Raw genomic sequence first — 23,468 nt, 5'->3', positions numbered from 1 at the left:
TTAGAAATGTTGCCTTGGCAACATTTGAAATAACAACAATTGAAATAACAGATAAAGACAAAGTACTAAAATATTAAAACTAAAAGCTAAATAGAAATATAAAAATGAATGAAAATGAAAAAAAAAAAAAAACTAAATTTCTAAAACTAACTAAAATTACAATGAAACTGAAAAAATAAAAATTAATGATAATTCAAAACATTAATAAATGCTAGTGAAATTACAAATAAGTATTCATTCAATAAGATTCATTTTGTGAGAGCATTTTTTTTTCAGAAGATGTTGCAAGCACATTAATCTACATATTCAAGCCTTGTATTAAGATTCCATATGCACTTCTACATTCTAGGCTTGGCTTTAACACTTTAACAGACAGATAATAAACATGAGTTGATAGAATGTCCTTTTTTACAACTGATTAACATTATACATGCCATATTATATGCTTTGCATAACAAGGAAATTACATTAATAATAATTTCTAAATGTCATGAAAAAAACATTATACGTATAATTTTATCTGTCAAAGTGTGTGCATATTTGTGTTGGGAGTAAAGGAGGCTTTGAAGGGAATGTTGCAATAATTGATCTCTCTCCAGATTTGGAGCGGAGATAAATTTAATTCCATAATGATTTCCATGTGTTTATATTCTAACAACTTGTGTCTAATAGGCCGTTGAATTGCCCTGTAGGTTTTGTGAGACTTAAAATATTACCAATACTTTTCCCACTTACATGTAGCACAAGAAGCAATTTATTGAAAACTCTGAATCCATTTAGCCTCTACAAAACAGGTGGCAAGTCCAGTTAATTGAGGTCTAAGGCATTGGATCCCAGCAGTGAATAATGTTCATTTACAACAGGGATTTCTGGGTCAGCTATCTGAATGCGGGTTCTAAAATAGAAAAGTTGCCTGGAACTTAAATTAGTTTTTAAAACAGACACTACCTTAAGTAAGCAAATTTAAGTCCAGCCAGTCCCAGCTGGACACTTGGGGGTCTTTAAATCAATTTATATTTTGATAACATGAACTACTAAACGAACACTAATAAATTAATAACCTCAAGTGTGTTTGTAGACATAACATTACCAGGTCCACCCGGACCAAACACTCACCAGAGCAGCCAAAACATTTTAGAAACTCACTCAAAGCTACAGATTTCACAAAATATGATACTAACCTGTGCTTTTTGATTTTTTATTGGCATAACTGACCTCATGGCAAGACTATGTTATGCTTGATGCATCTACAAAAGTACGCCAGTCCTGATCTTAACATTTTTGTTTTAAGTTTAGCATGTTGATGGAATAGTTGACGCACAAATTAAAATTGTTATCATTTACACACCCTCATATTGTTTTTTGGTGAAAAATGACATGGTGTTTAAACCATTTGTTTTCCTGTGCGTCATTCAACACTTCACCCTCCAGTCCAGTAGACGGCGGCAAAGTGCCTTTTGTGTTCCTTTGGTTTTAATGTTGTTTGACAAACAAATGTAAAAGGTGCATTTCAGTGTGATGTTTTGGATGGCACATAAGAGAGCAATGACAGCCGCCATGATGAGATGTGTAAGATTACATCCATAAAGCGCGTGGAAAGTTGTTTTTATTGAATTATTGCAGATTTGGATCGCATTAGCTGTTTGCATTTCCTGCATTATGATACCGTTTGAGAAACAGATTTTTTTGTGCGCTTAACTTAAGTACAAAGTTTATATATAATATCATAATATCTTGTCTTTGAAATATGGTTGAAAGTATACTATTGAATATACTGACAAGCATTCATAGTAAACTATACTTTAATGGCATTCCTATCAAAACGTTTATGTATTTGTAATTACACATTTGCATTGATGAAGTTGCCATTTAGTTTATTTAAAATATATTAAGTTTCAATGTAATATTGAATAACACACTGCAGCTAAATTTATAATCAAGTACTTTACATGTGCTTAGTATGTTAGTCAACACATCAAAATAAGCGTAATTTGAAAGCATAACAATAATAATAATAAAAAAGTTTTAAAATGTATTTTAAAATAAAACTTAATTTGACAATTAAGTAGTGCATTAAGAAACAGTCATGAAAGTGTATTCTATTAAAGTTATATTATTAATTATAAGTACACTTTCATGTTATTAATATTATCTGCAAGAACATTTTTTTTTTTTTTACACTACAAGCGCACATTTAACATACATACAATTAAGCACACTTCTTTTTTCACAAGGGTATGTGTGTCTAATCTGTACTGAGTCATGTTTAGGGAGCAGATCTATGGTTAAAGCTAATTGTAGACTGCTAAAGCTTCTGAAGTTGATCCAGTACGCCACTGGTGTAGCGTAGCTATTGACGCCTCTCAGCGTCTCTGAGGTGTGTGCACCGTCTGCACTGGTTCGTGCCAGAGTAAGTGTGTCAAGCGTAAACAAAGCTTTAATCCATTTCTTAAACTCCATCTTTGTAGAACAGGCTATTTATTTGTCTTTGTCTCCATAGGTTGTATTTCATGTTTCTGCATTTGTGTTTGTAATTATGTGTTCATCAGCATTGGTTCGCATCAACTCGTAAACCAATTTAGCTCTTGGCGCCCTAAAGCAGCTCTGGCATGACGCAGAAATTGTGGCGTTTCAAACTTGTTTTCCCCTCTCTCTACCAGTAAATGTTTACATTTGCTTCAGGTTCTTTTAAACATGTCTCTGTGCTTGACTGGCACAGATAACATTGAGGTAGATGGACTATTTGCAGTCCAAAAGCATGGGGAATGTTGTTAATAAGGCTAGAAAGCCTCAATGTCTTCTTCATACCTTGTAAAAGAAAAAAGTGCATTTTTGCATACCTTTTAAAAAGAGTACTTACTATGCAAATAATATACTTTAAAGTTAAAATACAGTTTTCAGACACTTAATTGAATGTTATTTATAATTAAATGAAAATGTATTATAGTTTGCATTTATATTAAATGTAATTAGCTGAACTTTAGAGTGCATTTTGACCTACTTAAAGGGATAGTTCAGCCAAAAATGAAAATGCTGTCATCATTTACACATTCTCAAGTTGTTCCAAACCTGTATGAGTTTCTTTCTTTTGCTGAACACAAAAGAATGTTTGTGACCAAACAGTTGTGGGGCACCACTGAGTCATTGTATGAAAAACAAAACAACAAACAAACAAACAAATAAATAAATAACAAGTATACTTAAGTGGCCTTTTATTTCATTACTATTATATTATTGGCAAGTACCATTTTTTAAATGTACTTTTAAGATTTAAAGAACACTATAAATGCACATTCATACAATTAAGCGCACTTCTTTTTCACAAATATGCTTGAAGAGCATTTCATTGTATTCCGAAACAGCAGTTCATTCTTATTTCTCACTGATTAAGCATGGATACGCTTCAGGTTGAAACAGAATTCATTGGAGAGCAATGGAAAGACCTTAATTCTGGTAACTGAATCCCACCAGGGCCAGTTGACCCAGGTTTCTCATTTGTTCCTTAAAGATTTCAGATCCATGGAGTTGGTGTGACTTGATGCAGCTGAATACACAAAGCAAAGTCAAAGTCTCTCTCATAAAACACGGCCATTTAAAGATATCCCGAATTGCTGTCTGATTGCGCGGTTTCATGGTTATGTGAGCTGTGTCTGCAGGTCACGCTCAAGGCAGATGTGCAAATTGGTGATTGTTAGGAGGTAGGCAGCGGTAGGGCTTAAAAACCAAGAACAGATTACCAGAATGGAAGTAAATTTAGTAAATAATTTGAAAGTTCAGTGAATAAGCTGCAGTATACACTTTGCATATCAGTCGCGTGTCAGTTGCTTATATGCAGTATGTGCGCAAGAAAGCTAACTTTCCACTGAATTCACAACAGGTGTGCATGCATGTACATTGTGATGTTGATGAATCCAGATTATTATAAATTAGGTAGCATGTGCCTGCAGTTAGTGTAATTAAATACACGCCCACACCTTAGTAAAGAGTAGGACTTTTCTAAGAGTAGGAGACTTTTATAAAGAAGCTAAAAGCAACTTTTATTAAAATATAAGACTGATTCTTAAGTGCTGACTGAAGTCGCACTTAAGTGTTGTGAACTAAGGACTACAGTGATGTCAACTCAAAATGGCTGCCCTCAACCACTGAATCAGCCAATAGCGAGTCTGCAAGGGTGAAGTCACAGCAGCATGACACCAATCATTTAATGTTATTATTATAAAAAAAATAAATAAATAAAAAAATAAAAAATCATTGAAAAAGACACTGAAACGTTTTAATATTTTAATTATCACAAATTAGTATTGATGGTGGGGAATCTTTTTCTATTTTTACATTTACAGTTAGAGCAATGATGTGAACATGAGTTCCATCAATGGCTCCAACAACTCCAGGGAAGCCCACTATCAACATAAAAGTGGCTTGCTTTTGCCGCATGGTTTGATGGTCAGTTGGAAAGTCAATGTACTGCCATAGAGTAGTGGCCAAATGTGATGTCCAGCCATATGAAAATCTTCAACCTTAATTCAAATATTTTTAAAAATGTGTTAAAAGATGTAAGCATATTGTGTAGCTGTGTCAATTGTTTTAATGTGTGATAATGAAATTAAATTTCAAATTATTTCAAATTATTTTTGGCCAGGCTGTCATGCAAAGTAATTATGAACCCTAACCCTAACATGCAACCCCTAACCCTAACATGCAAAAACAAGAGAGAACCAATAAAATATTAAAAACTGATTATGTTGTAGTCAATGTCATATTTTAAAACATTTAAAAAATATAAGCATAAAAATAAAAATATTTTCATATTTTGATGGTTTAAGCAAAATTGTAGGGTCATTTAAAAAAAAAAAAAAAACTTTGCACATCAATTTTGGCCACTATGTTTGGTGTGGTAAGTTTACACAATACTAAAGAGCTCAAAAGAATATCACTGCAATGAAGGTTTATGACTGGGTAAGCGCTTTAGGACCGTGTTTATATTAGAAAAGCTTTCCAGCGCTGGAGAGAGCTAAGCAGGAAGGCCTGAAAACAGATGAGGAGGCTGCTTTGATTCGTTCTTATGTAAGTAACACTAGGTTTTGATTGTCTGGAGCTGCTGTTCTGTTGGTGATTAACAACAAACTCTTGTTTGTATTTACTCTTGTGTACTGTACGTTAATTTTTTTGTGCTTTCTTGTCGTTCGTTCATCATCTGCGCTTTATTTTTCGTGAAGCATTTTGTTGTGCGCCAGCTGTGATAAACAGACATCCACTCTCGTATTGCGTGTGTAACAGTGGCCAAATAGTGAGAGTTGTGCAGTTAAACTACTGCACACTGACGCCCACTACAGCATGAGGTGTTTAGCGTCATTGTTAGTGCACTCGCCTCGCGTACCAGCAGTGCTCGGTCCGGGGTTCGAAACCGACTCAGAGCAGGGTGATTAGTATTGGAGTGTAAGTTTTGGAGGCGGCGCAATGAAGAGAGGGGTGTGTTTGTTTGGGTTGATTTCAAATATCAACAGTGTTCAACAATGAATTTGAGAAATCGCATACAGCACCTTTAAATGTATTAAAATGCATTAAACATATTAATTATTGTTTAAGTAATATTTATTACATTTATTTAAAGTTATTACATTTCTTATTAGGTCAGTTACAAAAAGAATTGACAATCAAGTTTATATCATAACTCCAATACATCATATCTTCATTGGAAAGCGTGTGTCTCCTCTTCTTTGCTGCCATCTTGTTACTCTTAACTAGGTTAAGAGGCCTCTCCAGCTCTCTTAAATAATTTAGGAGCTAAGACCTAGTCTTGACACTTAGGAACCTTTATGAATCATACTTATTCCTAAGTCTAAGAATAAGAGTAAAATTACGTCATTCTTAGAATTTTGACATACTTAAGACTAAAATTTTACTCTGAGCGGCTATATACATACGGGCCCAGGTCTTTAACTCATTTGGTAGCGATCAGTGCACTTTCAGAAACCGCCCACCTTCCCCAGCTCCACCTATATAGATCTGCTACCGGGGTCAATTCATGTAAGACATGTGCAGCAGCATGTCTTACATACAGCAATATCTGTGAATATATTGGCAGTAGCAAGTCTCAGTACTTGCTCTGCAGCAGCAGCAAACATATATATATATGATGTGATCCTATAGTATATTATTATTAACAGATTATTCTATGGATAAATAGATAGTAACAGTTGCAATAAGATGAGTAATAAAAATGAGTACATTACAGTTGCATAAAATAATATGAAAAATTATACAAAAAATATTTTTAAATTGTTCATTTAATCTTTAACGTGGCACATCATAAATGTATACGATTTTCCTCTGAGTTATTGTAAATTATAATTCTACATTCTAATCCTTGAGAAGAGTCCAGAAGCAGGACAAAATGACCCCATGTGATAAATGGGGGGCCCTGGAAACAGTACATTAGTGTGTCTAATGGGCCCTCTGATTGCTAATCAGAACCAGCTAGAGAAAATTGTAGGCTGGGAGACACCGACAGCAGCAGGACCGTCAGATTAATCAATCATTACATCATTGGCATAATCTTCTTAAAGGAAATGTGTACAAGAATAACATGTAGAGATGTATAGGCTCTTGGGGGAAAAAAGGTACAACATTTTAGTCTTGAATAACAAGTCATTGATGTATGCTTTGGAAAATAACATCTATGTTTTTTTTCTCAGTATGCTAATGGCTCTCTCAAATGCTTAAAAAGCAAAGCGTGCAATCATTAGAATTGGGACAATTACAGTTAAGGGCTGTTTTTTTTTTTTTTTAAAGGCAGTGTAAATTCATTAAAGAAAAGCGTCTTGCAGAAAAGTCTTGTCACAGTTTGGAGGGGCTCAATTTCTATAGATTTATACATTTCTTATTCAAAATATATTGTCTGGTTTTCATTGTGTAAATTATATTTTAACAGAAACGTGTTGCATCAAAATGATGAACAATAATGTGATGTTTTCTTTTCTTTTTTTTTTTTCTTTTTTTTTGTTTAATCATGAGTTAAATTTTTTATTTATTTTTATAAAACGGTTCCTGTCCTTGATTCTGATTGGTCAATAGCTGTGTTTTATTCACGATAAAACACAGCTATGACTGCTTCACCCAACGGATTTGTGTATCACTACACAACACCCTTAGCAACCACTCTTAGCAATGTAAACTGTATGTTCTCAATTGGTATTGTTCATTGAAGCTTACTGTATTATGTAGAAGAGCATTATGAGAAAAAGATCAAGTAAGCGAATTTATTACCTGCATTCAGATTTAGCATTTTCCTTCAGGTCAGTTCTATGTTCATAATAAAAAAATCTGTTTAAATGTCCAATGTATTATCCTGTCCTTTTAACAGTTAAGGGGTTTTCCTGTGACAGACAGCACTAGTCAAAGCATTTGTCAGTTGCTTATTGTTCCGTGTTCACAACAACTCAGTCTTTTTTTTTTCAGTCAATGTAAAAGTCTTCTACTGACTGACCCACTCATAAAGACAGTCTTTGCCGCCATCTAATGGCATAATAATGTAACTTCTGTTGCTGTTCATGGTCAAGGACTAATTTTTCTGGTGGAAGGAAGGCTTTAGTGAAAGTTTACTTCATGAAAGTTGCATTGATACATATTTTTGGCTTTAATATTTGTATTGTGTGGTAACAATTTTATAAAAGCAATGAGGTACTCAAGGCTAGCGCTGTATCGTGAATAAGTCATGGCTGAAGTGGTTGCAGGCACTCCGCTTTGCCTAACAACGCCCTTCAGCCATGACTTATTCACGATACAGCACAGCCTCTCGTACCTTATTGCTTACTTATATTTTTATTTTATTTATGTATTATTTGATAAATACTTTGTATTTTTTTTCTTATTACTTTATAACTATATGCATTACAAATTCTCTACCTATTTCTAACTTGTTCTCCCTATTTTTATTATTATTATTTTATTGTAATTATTATTTAATTATTTTCATTGTGGGATTATTTTTTATGTCAATTAAGGAACCTCCCCTCAAAATTTTTAATACCATAATATATATATATATATATATATATATATATATATATGTATGTATATACAAAATTTGTGGAAAAAGACATTTTATTTTTAAGAAATTCACTTCATTCGCGCGTGAAATTCACTTCACAACAGGCGCGAATTTGCATCATGAGAGGGGCTCTCCCTCTCCTTTAAATATGTGTCCCTCAGACTCTTCCATTTCTTTCTGCACACATCCTCTGAATAAACACATCAACTCGTCAGCGGGAAAGTAGTTGTAAAATACGTTGAATAAGCTCAATTTGTCTCAATATGTGTAATATATATATATATATATATATATAGCTCAAATTCAGTAAAGACCTTTTTACAACTTACCAGATTGTCCAACCTCCTCACTCACTTTCTTCCAAGCAAGATCCTTTTTATTCCTGTTTGTATAAAAGTACGATGATGTAACGTACAGCGACGATGATTTTGTCCTCCATTGTTGTTTCAGATTTCTGCCTCTGCTCGCTACGTCGTAATCACATCACTACTAGAATAAGCTTCTGATTGGTTAACGTGGCGCAAATATTCACCAAAGTTCAGATTTTTCAACTTGCGCGATTCAAACGCCCGAAACGCTCAATTCGCGCCGCCGGATGTCTATTCGCGTCTTTGCATTGACTTAACATGTAAATCACTCACGCTTAACGCTTCATTCGCATCTGGTGTGAACGCACTATTAGTATTCCTCAATGTATTCATTATAAAAAATACAAGAAGAAAAAAATATGACAGAATGTCTGTTTTCTAATTTTTTTTTTTTTTTTTTTGTTAAAAGTGTATGTAAGAGTGTAAGTATATTTTTTTCTGCGCAACAATAATTGAATCTCTGATGACTCACCAAGTGCAGTTCCCCTTTTTTCCTCAAGGTGGCAATGTCTGTTACACATTTGTCACGTGATGTTTTACTCACATTACCATGTTTATAAAACAAAAGAATACACAAGTATCAGCAGCAAAACTCAAAATGACTTGAAATGATTTAATGCAGAGCAAGTTATGTGCGCAATCAAATATTAGTGTCACTGTCACTTGATGGTGGATGTGGTGAAGAAGCTGTCAGCGATCAAAATATTGATTTTGAAGATGTTGAAAATGATAGTTTGGAGAATATGTGTATTGTATTGATCCACTGGAGGCAAGTTGCAGTGAGAACCCAAGTGCAGTTTATTAAACATAATATGTGATCAATCCAAGAAACAAACACAAAATCAACAAAAGACTAGGCAAAGCTAAACATGACATGACTTGACTTGACGCATGAACCAAACATGGACAAAAAACTCACCAACATGGGTTATATGAACAAATCTTGACAAGAGAACAATGAAACAAGAGGCCTTTATATACAAAAAGACTAATGACTAATAAGGAACACCTGTGAACAATCAAGACAACGACTCAATCACAAAACAGAACCGAGAAACCACATGACTAAATCAACAAATGACAACTTGACATGGCTCCTGACACCCAACAAAATCAAAACTAGACATACAGTTTTGCAATTTTGGTGAAGCGGAGGCGATCTTGGGGGAGGGATGACGGGCCAGGCCTGTGAAGGGGGACAGGACCTGGACCATGGCAATGGCAGACCTGAGCAATGAAGCAATGGTGGACCTGGGCCGTGGAGCAGAAGGTCCTGGTGCATTGGCGGTCCTGAGCTGTGAAGCAGAGGGTCCTAGTGCACTGGCAGACCTGGGCCGTGGAGCAGAGGGTCCTGGTGCAGTGCATTTGATCACTGGCATAGCATTCATGACGTGACTTGACTCTGGCATGGCGGCCATGATGTGGAGAGGCTCTGGAGCAATGGCCATCTTGGTTGATGACTCAGGCGTGGTGGCCATCTTATCTGAAGACACTGCCTTAGCGGCCATCTTGTCTGAAGACACTGACATGTTGGCCATCTTGGCTGCAGATTCTGGCTTGGCCTTGACGTGAGGAAACTCTGGCTTGGCGGTCATTGGTATGGGGGCCACAACACTTAGAAATGTAGGTTGAACAGCCCTGATGTGACTTGTCTGTGGCATTGGGGCCTTGACGTGATGAGGTTTTGGCATGGCAGGCATGACATGAACAGGCTCTGGCTTGGTAGACATGGCATGACGTGAACAGGCTCCTGCTTGGTAGACATGACATGAGCAGGCTCTGGCTTGGCAGGCATGACGTGAAGAAACTCAGGCTTGACAGACATGATGTGAACAGTCTCTGGCTAAGCAGGCATGAAGTGAACAGGCTCAAGCTTGGCAGGCATGATGTGAACAGGCCCTGGCATGGCAGGCATGACGTGAAGAAACTCAGGCTTGGCAGACATGACGTGAAGAGTCTCTGGCTTGGCAGGCATGAAGTGAACAGGCACAAGCTTGGCAGGCATGATGTGAACAGGCCCTGGCATGGCAGGCATGACATGAACAGGCTCAGGCTTGGCAGGCATGATGTTAAGAAACTCGGGCGTGGCAGGCATGACGTGAACAAATCCTGACATGAGGACCGGGGTGTGGAGACTCTCTGGTGTGGTGGGTACTGTGGGATTGTGGAGCCCCTCATCCACAATACCCACAGTAAAAGATGAACTGGCCAGCAAAAGAGCATGGTCAATATATTTATCCAGCTAACAGAACCTCTAGGCATCCTAGAGGAGACTGGTTAATTTAGACCAGTATGAAAAATGTCTTTGAGGGCAATGTCATTGAAGCCCACCTAGTTTGAAAATCCACAGAACTCCTCGACATAGTCTTCAATGGGACGGTTGCCTTGAAAAGGTGCAAAAGGCGAACTGCTGGGTCCTTTGTTTTAAGTTTAGCTTTGTTTGTGTAACCTGCTGTTTGGTGAGTGTTAGTTTATGTCATGTCATGTCATGTCAAGTCATGCTTAGTCAAGTCTTTGTTTATTTTGTACACCTTTATGTTAAATAAACTGCACTTGGAAAATAACACTTCCTATAACACCTGATGTACTCGTTACATCAGAAGAAGAATGGCATCTACGCTAATATTAGTCTTTCTGTTTATCCCGAGGTTCACCGTAGTCAACCGGATCCGGGCCGTATCCAGGTGAGACCAAGGACCTGCACCTTGACACGACCACAACGCAGCCCTGAAGTATCAGCAGAGATTGAGTCAACTAGATCATCCACTGTGAGGGCCTCATCGACACGACAGCCACGACACAGTTCCTCAACAACCGTCCATACCGGCGTGATGAATACGATCCTCAATTGGATGGAACTGAAATAAATACTTTTAATGTTGCGATCCTATTGGACTTATGATAGCAACCTGAATTGTAACAAAGCACTGTTGGCCAGAGGAGAACTGGCACCCCGACTAAGCCTGGTTTCTCCCAAGGTTTTTTTCTCCATTTTAACACCAATTTGCCACTTGTCTGCCACCTGATGTCACCTGATGGAGTTTGGGTTCCTTGCCGCTGTCGCCTCTGGCTTGCTTAGTTGGGGACACTTGACTTGACATTTTGATATTCAACAGTGCTTTTGATCTGCCTGCATTGACACTATTCTTTAAGAGCTGCTGTGCAGTCAAACAATGTACCAGTTATCAATGTAAAGCTGCTTTGACACAATCTACATTGTAAAAAGCGCTATATAAATAAAGGTGACTTGACTTGACTTGGGTTCTTCAAGCTTGCCTCCAGTGGAATATTTTACAATGTGGTTACAATGGAAATAAATCTTAATGATCTTAAAACAGGCTTCATTTTCCTTACACAAATTATAATTATTTATTACTTTATGTCTTACCCAAACATTTTACAGGAGATTCAACAATGCATTTTTTATGCCAAGATTATACCATTCAACAACATCTGCCATTTGGTAAGGTGATGTTCCCAGAATGCATTTCACACAGAAAGACTACATTTTCTTGGAAGATGTTCACATAGAGTCCTACAGGGGCTAATGTTTGCGATGATAGGCATGACGATGAACATGTGTTTGGCTAAAGCTCATGTTTGTAGAGCTACATTTCGAGCCATTGGAAGAAGAAAGAATGGTTACCATTGCAGTCTAATCATCTGAAATACTTGTACCGATGTCTGTCGTCTAACAGTTTTGCAGACAAGGAGTGTGGTTAAACTAGTGCCATATTATGATGAATGGATATATCAATAAGCATCTGTGGAAAATAATATATTATCGTATGTACTGCTGTGTCACACCGTCCTTTTGGAAACATCTTGTCTGCTGAATAAACTGTCTAGCCATGCATGTGGGCAAGAAAGATTGAAACATCAGAATGCTTGACTTTGCTGTGTCTTGAGAAACTGGATATGTCCCAAGCTGCAAATGCAATGAGTTGCTTGCTGAAACAGGGCTTACATTCATGAATGACTCACACATGGAACAATGTGCCAATCTCCAGCACAGACGTTTAAAGACTCCATGAAATCCAAAATGAGAGTTTTGTGGCTTTTAGTGCATGTCTGTAAGCTTTGAGGTCATCTTTATGCTAGTGTAGTCCTATTCCAAAAAGAGAACAAATTTAACTTTTGGCAGATGGGTCAATGACTAATAAGAGTGTAAAGAGTAGTTTAAAAAACATGCATGAAACTGTCATGAAACTCTAGATGCGCAGGCTAATAGGTCCTTAACTCAACCTGCTCGTAATCACATCAATATCTATAGGACACAGATGATTGGTTCCTGCTGTATCAGTAGCCAATGAGCTCACATGCTCAATCTTCATATACATGAGTAGCATTTGCCTTAGCAGTGCAGCGCGCTTTCGGAAATCATCTGAAATTCAACATCTAAGATAAGTACATGGGTTTTTATGCTATATCACTGTGCGTTTTTGCGTAGTCTGCTCTATCAAATCCAACAGTCATGTTTTAATGCTTAGAGTGAATTACTAAGCATATTAGCAGCTAGCGAATATGCAGTGTTGTATAAGGATACAGAGACAAGCTTGCTGAACCTTAAGTGGAAACAGGTTTCGCTTTTGTATTCGCATATCTAACGGAGCTACAGCAAGTATTTTTGTACAGCAGCAGTAGCAGCAGCAGCATGGATAACAAATTCAAATAGCAATGTAGCGAATATCAACAACAATATAACACAGCAGACGTTGTGGTTAAGACATTGTGTAGGCCTACCTGTTGCTACTTTGAGTGAGATGAGTTTTGTGTCGGCTAATGAGTTGATCATACAATGTGAATATCATGAATTAAAACACAAACAATGTTTTCACCTTATTTACATACTAAGTACGCGAGCAGCCGTATTCAGAATTATATTGGGCATATACTATTTCATAACTACAGGACGAACAACGATTTATGCCAATGTCGGTTATGTTATCGTCATCTTATTAAGAGATTTCACATAGAATGATATTTATCATTTCAACTTACCTAGAGTGTGCCAAGGCAGTTTCCATGTATTGTCAAATGAAGCAAGAGCACCTTAGTTGATACTTTAATATATAATTTTGGCAAACGCTCCCCCGGGTATCTGTGTTTGCGCTCTGGATAACATCAGGTGTTTTCTATATGCGATATGCTTTGCAGCGGCAGGCAGTGTGGCTGATTCATGGACACGCGTTTGTTGATCCTGAGCGGTGGCCATGTTTACTTGCTTAAAACGCTGAGGTATTCATTTAACAACAGGAGTGTAAATAGGAGACTCATTGCAGTGTCGGCAGCTCATTGATGTATCGGCACTTTCTGAGTTCGCTACTGAGATGAGTGAACGGTTTTGCACACTCTCGCGGCCATACGTTTTCATTCATAAGAGTTTATGCTGTGAGGACCGATAGTCGGTTGCATGCTGTTTTATTTAGGAAGTGATATTATGGGATTCACTGTCAAATTGCATTCATTGACATAACCACTGCATGGGACAAAGATATAATATGCCATAGTAATGCATTAGCATGTAGATATATAGAAATATTGATTCAAAACATTTTGAGTTTCTATTCAAATATCATTCAATTAATGACTCATAAATCTAATGTTTCACAATGTTTCAAGAAATTGCTATTCTTATGGTGGAGACTTTGCTTACACAGCATCTGTATTAAAGCACCCTGAGTAAATTCTGGGAAATTTCCCGATTCTGGAACCAGGCTGTACATCCATATCTAAACTTAAACCTTTCCTTTCAATCTTTGAAACATCAACCATGCCTTATTTGTCTTAGAAGGGTGTTTACAGTCTTGCATTTGATGTAGGGGGAAAATGCATGCATATAGCACCAGCGATACATACTAAGATATACAGCAGCAAGCCATTTACGTTAGATTACTGCGACTATGCATAGTGGACATGAGAAAACGTATTGCCATTTAACAGGGGCTCACCTTATTTGCTCAGCTTCCCAACAACACTTTTCCAAGGCTGATGTTTTCATTTACTTATGTGTGTTTCGGGCTGGGTCAGCTGAACATGTGTTAGAATCATGCTCATTATTTTTCTGTTGTCCAAATGACCTCCACTTTTACATTAGGAGTATAGAGGGTTTGACAATGACAATTATCAAATGATGCTAAATCATTATTCTATTCATTTACTCAGGTGGTTGTGGGGGGTTTCTTTTCTCATCACTATTAGCCTGCAACATGTTACCATTTGTTAAAGCCACACATAATGCACATTCTAATTGGATATGTTTGAGCCTTTTTTGCTTAGGCACACCTAGGTCATAGGCCACTAGAGTTAAGCCATTTGGCGTGGTACCCCAGGCACACGTAGCCATATTAATAGAGCTAAGCCATTCGGCGTGGTTGCCCAGGCACACATAGTCTAAAAGGCCACTAGAACCAAGCCTTATGGCCCAAAATACTTAGTTTAGTGGCACGCATACACTGGTATGCAGGCACATATATAGCTAACACCACATTGGTAAGTCACCAGGGACACTCCTTAAAAAAAAAAAAAAAAAAAAGGGGGGTACACTAGTTCACATAGAGCTACACTGCGAGATGCTTCACGCGCCTTATATGCACCTCATGGCAGCCCACAGTCTAACGGCTAGATCTGCTTGGGGGGAATAATGCGTAGGCAGATCTAGTCCGACAAGACCAAGCATATGCCTCATTTCTCATACTCAAAACTAGTGGGCCAGGCAGATATAGCTAGCATACAAATGGTTCCTATGGCTCTTTGGAGCAGCAGCAGTACATATGTTTTGGCGGTGGATCTGCTGGGGGGTGAGGGCTGAATCGTCATCTTGCTTTCTGTGTGATGGGGGATTTTCTGACATACAGTATCCTTGGCTTGTATTGTTCAAATATCAAGTCACCTGTTCAGTTGGGGGGGTAATTCATGTACACTATATTGTACAACAGCAGCATGTCTTACTTGCTTACAGCAGTGTGTCGTGTATGTATTGGCAGTAGCAAGTCCTGTACTTGCTCCGCAGCAGCAGCAATAATCAACAGCAGCAGCAATAAAAGCAGCAGCAGCGTAGCAGATCTATTCCGCCAAGACCAAACATATTAACATTGTCATACCCATTACCATGACAAACACTCAGAGAGTTGTCATGACAGAAATATACATTAGTGCTGTTAAAATTAGCGTGTTAACTCATAAACTGAAAAAAATAATCACATATTTTATAGTAAATATTTAACGCAATTACCCAGCATCCATTTTTTTCTGTAATAATTTGGCTAGCGTTACATTATATGATAACACTTTTGTTCACGCAAATGCTTTTCAAGTGCCACAAATTTTTATTCTTATAATTGTGATTTCATAATATGTAGATATGAATCCAACTGGAAAAAAAAAAAAACTTGTGAAAAGATGTCTTTCAGTTAGTCAAATAGCAAATAGTGGAGCTCTGAAGTCATCTACTGGTAAAAGTGATACTTTTTTACTTTTAAAACTACATTTTCCAAAAGATGGGCAGAAATCTTATCCCCATGAATGAAAGTTAGAAATGTGGGTCCTTAATAAAGTGAAATTTACATAAAAAGCTGTTTTTATATAAAAAAACTATTAAAAAAATATATTTTTAAATTTATTTATATAAATGTAAAATATATCATAAATCCTCCAAAAACTGCACAAATGTGGATTAAAAACATTTATAAACAGAGTAAAATAACACTTGTTTAAAAAAAAAAAAAAATAAAAAAAATAAATAAATATTAATAATTTTGTTACAAAATTACATTTTGTTACCCTGAGTGTACACCCCAAATGAAGACCGCATAAAGGTTTTAAATGAACTTATGCATGTCAGATCCGCATCATGTTCGGCAGCGGCAGGTCTTAAAGTCACAGCAGCCTAATAAACCAGTTGTTGTGATGTCTGCCATTAATGTTAATCAAAGAACAAAGGTAACAGTGAAAATTGTAGATTTAATAAGGATTAAACTATATTTAATTCATAATTTATGCAGTGAAGTCTGTAAAGTTTTTTTCTGATAGACAGGTAGAAAGACCACAGGTAAATATGACATTTATTTAAGTGGGTTTATGTGAAGATTGTTTTAAGTTAACTTTAAATGTTGTTTTTTTTAAAGCCCAATAAATGTTGTATCAGTGATACTGGCCTTCATAAAAAGATGCCATTAAACAAATATTTAAAATATACTGTCTTTAAGTTGTTTCTACATTACTGTGAGATTATTATAATATAAAAATATGAAAAACTCCTATGTTTGTAATTGCAATTAATCACAAATAATTACAGAAAAAAATGTGCGATTAATTAGTTTTTTAATTAATCGCACATTTCTGATCTTGGGTCTGATCCTGGGGTGAATTTGCTGTGTTGTCCACTCCTGGGAAGATTAGAAACTGTTTTGAATGTTTACTACTTGTGAATTATCTTCCTCACTGTAGAATGATGGACTTCAAATTGTTTGGAAATGGCCATGTTACCCTTCCCAGATTGATGGCAGCAACAATTGCTTCTCTAAGATCATTGCTGATGTCCTTCCTCCTTGGAAATGTGTTAACACACACCTGAATGCTCCAGACCAGCAAACTGCCAGAACTTCAGCTTTTATAGAGGTGATCACACTTGCTGATGATCAAAGACATTTGATTAGCAGTCTGACTACTACTTACCCTCTTAATTCCTATGTTAACAGTAAGGGTGTCCTTAGTTTGTCACCCATGGCTTTTTCATTTTGGCTTTATTTTTGCTAAATAAATAATGAAACGGTGTGATGTCATGTGTTGTTCATCTGAGGTTTTATTTTTTCTGAATTTTAAGACCTGCCAAGGACCAGATGGTTTTTTATGCCCTGATACAGAAAACCATGGAGTTCAATAGGGTGTCCTTTCTTTTTCACATGACTGTATATAATGAATTATTCATTTATAAATATTGTCTAGGTTAATAATGTAACCCCTGTGCCCTGAAGGAGGGAACGGAGACATTACATTGGACTGACGTCATGGGGTCTCATCTGGGAGCCCAATCACCTCCAATGGGTAACTAAATGAGCCAATGGACATTGGCCAGTGAGATTTGCACGCCAAGTCACACCCACCCGGACATGTAAATATGACCGGCATTACTCACTTCATTCATGTTTTGCTGAGGAGCCAAAACAGGATCCCGACCATTCAGGGGCGTCCTTGCCTGCCACCGAGGTAAACAGGATGCCGCTGAACCTGGGGGGACGCCTGACGAACTGGCACCAAAGGGACAACAGACGTACCCGTGGGGGGCAGCGAGAAGTGATTGGGCCTAACCCGCCATGGCATCCTGAAGTAGTGGCAGTGAGTGTGGTGCACTTACCTGGCTCCATGGTTCCCATGAGGGACTGGTTAGGGAGGCATGAGGAAGCAGCGCATCCTCAACACGCAAACTCCCACCTGTGGTGAATGAAGGGGTGACTGAGAGTGAGGAAATGGAGTGTCACTCACTGTCAGCACATACCCAGTATGGCCTAGAGGTTGAGGAAATGGCTCTTTTATTGAGAAAGTGGGTTCCCAAAGAAATAAAATGAGAGACAGCGATCATGGCCGTCAGATGAAGTCAGGAAACGGCTGCATCCAGAAACATACAGACGGAAAGACATCTTTAAAAAGACGCTGACTGGCCATGCTTGCTCTTTTAGGTAAAATGCTCTGAACGCCAAGGGGTGAAGCGCTGCACTCTCTGTGCACAGCAAGCTGGATTGTGCAACACCGCTGGATGTGCCATCACACCGGCAGAGAGATCCCACGATGAGCTGCAGAAGCAATTAAAATGACTGTTTTCAGAGAAAATCTCCTAATAGCAATTAAAATTTCTGTTTGCTCTTTTCTGCTGTCAGAAATGTATTCTTTCTTGCGGGCCGATTGGAATGAGCGATCGCTGTACAACTGTTTGGCTCTGAAGCAAAATATGAATAAAGTGAGTAATGCCGGTCATATTTATACCTGTATGTCCGTGTGGTTGTGACTCGGCATGCAAATCTCACTGGCCAATGTCTATTGGCTCGTTTACCACTTGGAGGTGATTGGGCTCCCAGATGAGAACCCATGACGTCAGTCCGACGTAACGTTGAATGTGACTGACTAAATGGAAAAATTAAGATTTCATTGTCAAATCTGATATTTCAAAATTCATTCAAATATTCATAACATTCTTTTCAAGAATTTCATCTTTTTTTTTTTTTTTTCTTCTTTCTTCTATATGATATCAGGACAGTTGTACCACCCTGGAACTTTAACTTTATACACTAAGAATAGCATGTTTATTTTATTATGTATTTATTATTTTAGAAATCATTAAAAAATTAACATATTTATAAAAGAAGTGGTACATTCAAGTCGTATGTATGAAGTGATTTTTAAATGTATTTTAACTAAATTAATATTTTACTAGGAAAAGTCAATACTGTAGTACACAAAAAGAAAATGGACATTTTATCACACTTTATATTACTTTTCCTTATCTATTATATACTTACATAAAAAAAAAAATAAGTACAGTGTACTTGTGTTCATATTGTATTGCAGAACACTTGTGCTGCTATTGAGGTGGATATGGGTAAGGTTAGGGACAGGTTTGGTGGTATTGTATGGGTATGTTTAAGAATTAAGGGGTAATGGAAGTAATTACAGCAGTATTTATTTATTTATTTTTAATAAGTACATGTATGTACAAACGTATGTACACGATAAGTGCATTGTATCAAATGATTTATTTACAGTAAATGTTAGTACAAAGTAGTTAAATACACCTTAAAATAAAGTGGGACCAAACATTTTTATTTACACAGAACATTTATTTTTGTAGAAATATGTTACATGTAAATGTCTCGGTTACGTATGTAACCCCTCGTTTCCTGAAGGAAGGAACGGAGACGTACGTCAGAAGTATACCCGCGAGCAGGTATAAATGCGGAAGCGGGTGCACTCGCACTCTGTTTTTTGCTGAGGAGACGAGCATGTAGCCTGCACTTAGCGGTGGCACAGGAACTGTGGCGATGGGACGTACGTCTCCGTTCCCTCCTTAAGGGAACGAGGGTTACATATGTAACCGAGATGTTTACATGTAACATATTTCTACAAAAATAAATGTGCTATGTAAATAAAAATGTTTAGTCCCACTTTATTTTAAGGTGTCTTTAACTACTTTGTTAAAAAATGTGGGTAGTGCTGGACTCCAAGGAGCCAGCGGCAGAACAGAAACAAAAGGAAACAAAAGATTCTCCACCCGGCCCTCCTCTGGGGGAGGGAGCGATGTGGACATCGTCTCCTGAAGAGCTTTCTTTCTCTCCTCCAGGTCACCTGTCTCAGGTTCGCTTCCTGGATCGCTTGTCCAAGACCGGCTCCCTGCTGTCTGCTAGGTGGAGGCTGCTGTTTTGCAGATTTGGCAGGGGCGGAGGACGACGCAGGCGGGCGCCCTTGGCGATGAGCAGACAGAGGGACTGCGGCAGGCGGTGGGGTGTTGGCAGCAGCAGACCGCCGGGGCAGGATATGTTTTATCGCCTCCGTCTTCTTCTGTGCGGCCGAGAACTGCTGGGCGAAGCTCTCGACCGCTTCGCAGAACAGGCTGACCTGCAACACGGAGGAGTCCAGGAACCGATACTTATCGGTCTCCCTCATGTCGGCCAGGTTTAGCCATAGATGGCGCTGCTGGACCACTAAGGTGGCCATCGCTTGACCAACAGAGCGCGCTGTCACCTTGGTTGCCCGGAGAGCGAGGTCGGTGGCAATGCGCAGCTCAGCCAAGAGCTCTTGATCAAGACCACCCTGGGGCATGTCCATGAGCGATTTGGCCTGATAGACCTGAAGGAGGGCCATGGCATGCAGGGCGGAGGTGGCCTGTCCACAGGCTCTGTAAGCCTTCTCCGTTACATTGGGGGAGAACTTATAAGCCTGGAATGGAAGACGCAGGTCACCCCGCCAGCCGGCGGTCGTTGGACAACTGCATCGCAATGGCACGCTCAACTGGGGGGATCCCGGCGTATCCCTTGGCCTCCCCGCCATCAAGGGTGGTGAAAGCAGAGGAGGGACCAAACCGACTTCGGACGCTGAAAGGCATCTTCCATGACCTGGTCACCTTCTCATGCACCTCCGGGAAGAATGGTACTGGGGCGGGGCGCTGAGAACCAGCACGGGCCGCCCCGAGAAACCAATCATCCAACTGAGAAGGTTCGGGACGCGGTGGAGGATTCTACACGAGTCCGACCTTCTCGGCGGCCCGGGAAAGCATAGGCGTCAGCTCTAAATCTGTCTCGGGCAACGCTACGGTCCCGGAGGGAGGCAACTCAGCCGAGTCTTCGTCTCCAGAGGACTCTTGCTCACCTTCCGATGACACGATCGACATCTAGTCCTCTGCCAGCGCACCAAAGGAAATGGCTGGTCGCTCATGAAAGGGACCACCACGATCCTCTGGTAACACCACTGGCTGCAGTGTAGTAGAGGGGTTAGGGGCCCACGGAGATTGTCTCGGTGGGGAAGCCCTAACCATAATCCTCAGATCACTCTTCCTACACGCCGCGCCGCCGCCCTCCTAGTGAGAACCAGAAAAAACGGCAGAGTGGGGCATAGGGGAGGGGACCCCCACTCCCTGAGAACCAAGGAACGTGAGTCTGGAAATTCACAATTGCTTGATCTTTTTTTACATATTCTATTACAGTATGTTTTCCCCTAACACCACACATTCTTACCATATCTTCCCATTGCTCTTCCACGACAAGCAACTGTGTTTTGTCAGTTTATATGTAACACATTTCTACAAAAATAAACTTCTGTTGCTATTTAGTGATTTAGATGTTCCTCCATGTTCAAAAATGGTAGTGATTGTGCTGGGCAAACTCAATGTAACCTATACCGTATGCTTCCAAACTTGATTGGTTGATTGTGATTCCTGTTTCATTACAATGGCAGGCCATTTGCCAATTCAGCAGACATTACAAATATTCAGTGTCAAAGGTATTTATGGAATATACATGCATGTCTGACAGGTTTTGATAACTGAATGGATCATTTTGCATGTGGAGGCTCACACGATGAAAGACACTTTAGAAGTTGTGAAGAGTTTGACAATTTCACTGAGAATCCACTCATCAGTTTTGATCAACAAGCCATATGCATTTAGATATTATGCAAATTGTAGACAATTGTATTTACTGTTTTGCACATATGTGGTGAAACACATGCAATTTACTTAAATCAGTAAGACATCCAAATTTGTTGTGAACAAGAAACTAATTGTTCAGAAACCTGAACTTATTGTTTTGAAAGGGAAAAAAAAAAAACAAAAAAAAAAAAAAAAGTCTCATTTGAAAATTGAGCCAAAGCAATTGAGAAAAACTATTCTGAGAAATAAATTTTGCCTTAGGCTTAATTGTGAATTTGATAATGCCTTTATTTTGTTCTGTATTCCAAGGGCAAAGACATCATCAGTATTCCTTTATGTTTCTTGAACATCGTCATTTTTGCATTGGTTTTGTATGAAAGAATCATATCATTATATAGAATTACTAATTTCGTTCATCTTGATGTTGTGTCCATGTATTTTCAACATAACTGGCCCCATGTTCTCACTCTGTGGAGGTGTTAATTAGTTCCTGTTCTGAGACACATAGTTAGGGTCAATCCAGCGCAATTGTGGCTGTCACAGCTTTCCATTGCTAATTGCTTATTCAGTCTGTGGTTTTGGTCTATATATAATGACTTTTTCCATATACTCTGTTTGATCTTGCCTACTGATTTTTAACTAGAACATTAAAAGTTGTTAGCTGGCTTTTCTGCACATAACACACTATGTTTGACCTGTTATTCTAACATGCACTGATAAAGGCAGGCGGTAAAGCCACATTTCATGTGGCCAGTCCAGTTGTACAAGCATTTAAATGCTTCTCCTGAGCAGGCATTGTGGTTCTTCCTGGCAGAAACCTTTGAAGGGTTTCCAGAGTACCTGTATCACCTATTATTAAACTCTTATTTGATATCTTGAGAGTTACATCACCAATTAAAGCTGCAAGCAGCGATGAAAGGGCCCTTCAGTGAAAACTCAAGATCTTCGCAATTTAACATTGCAAAGGCCTTTCGATTAGACTGACAAAATATGATGTTTATCTGATAAAATCTCTGGGAGGAGTTTGTTAAAGTACAACGTCTGTAAATGGCAAAAACTGCAAAAATTTACGCATATCTCACTTCCTGTTTGTTTTTCAGATTTTGCTCCCAGGGACGTTTTTTTTTTGCAGGTGTTGGGCTGTTACATGTGCCTACCGAATTTCATACTTGTACGTGAAACGTAATGCAAAGGGCACTTAATTGAAATTTTGTAGGTGGCGCTATCAAGCCATTTTGCCACACTTAATTCTGAAACCCATATCAGACGTAAATGTGATTCATTTCGGAGAAGAAGAATAATAGACCGAGCAATTACAATAGGGTCCTCACACCATCAGTGCTCAGGCCCTAATAAATGGTTAATATGCTTACCTTAAGGAAAAATTTTGTTACACACTTACCGTGTATCTCTCTTCTTTGGCTCATTTTATTTGCTTAACAAAGTCACCCTATATATATAGCAACCATTTACCAGCACGGCTGCGACATGAATGTGTACTATATAATGTTCCAGCTATTCAAGCTTCTGCTTCCTTGATTAAATATGTAATTTATTAAATTAATTCTGGGTTAGTTGCACATTAAATTCTTGCTGAATAGGCTTATCATCACTGACTGCGACTCCCTGCTGTGATTATTGATCCATTTGAGTTGATGTTTTTCATTCACAAATCTATTTGAAGATGGCTGCATACTGTGCCTGGACCTTAATGAGGTTTTTTTTTTTTGCTGTTTTGAGGCTCATTAACACTCTGTTGGCATCAGGCAGACATGCTGGATATTGATCTAATTGTCCAAGAGTGTAGTTCTGGCCTCCGACTTTCCTTCCCAGTTCTTTCTAATGAGAACTCAGCGGTGCCAATTTCATTGACTCTCTTGCTTCGTATTTATAACGAGACTGTCACTAATTGCCA

The sequence above is a fragment of the Ctenopharyngodon idella genome, chromosome 10 (genome assembly GCF_019924925.1).
Source record: "Ctenopharyngodon idella isolate HZGC_01 chromosome 10, HZGC01, whole genome shotgun sequence".
NCBI lineage: Eukaryota > Metazoa > Chordata > Actinopteri > Cypriniformes > Xenocyprididae > Ctenopharyngodon > Ctenopharyngodon idella.
This window is presented reverse-complemented; position numbering follows the sequence as displayed.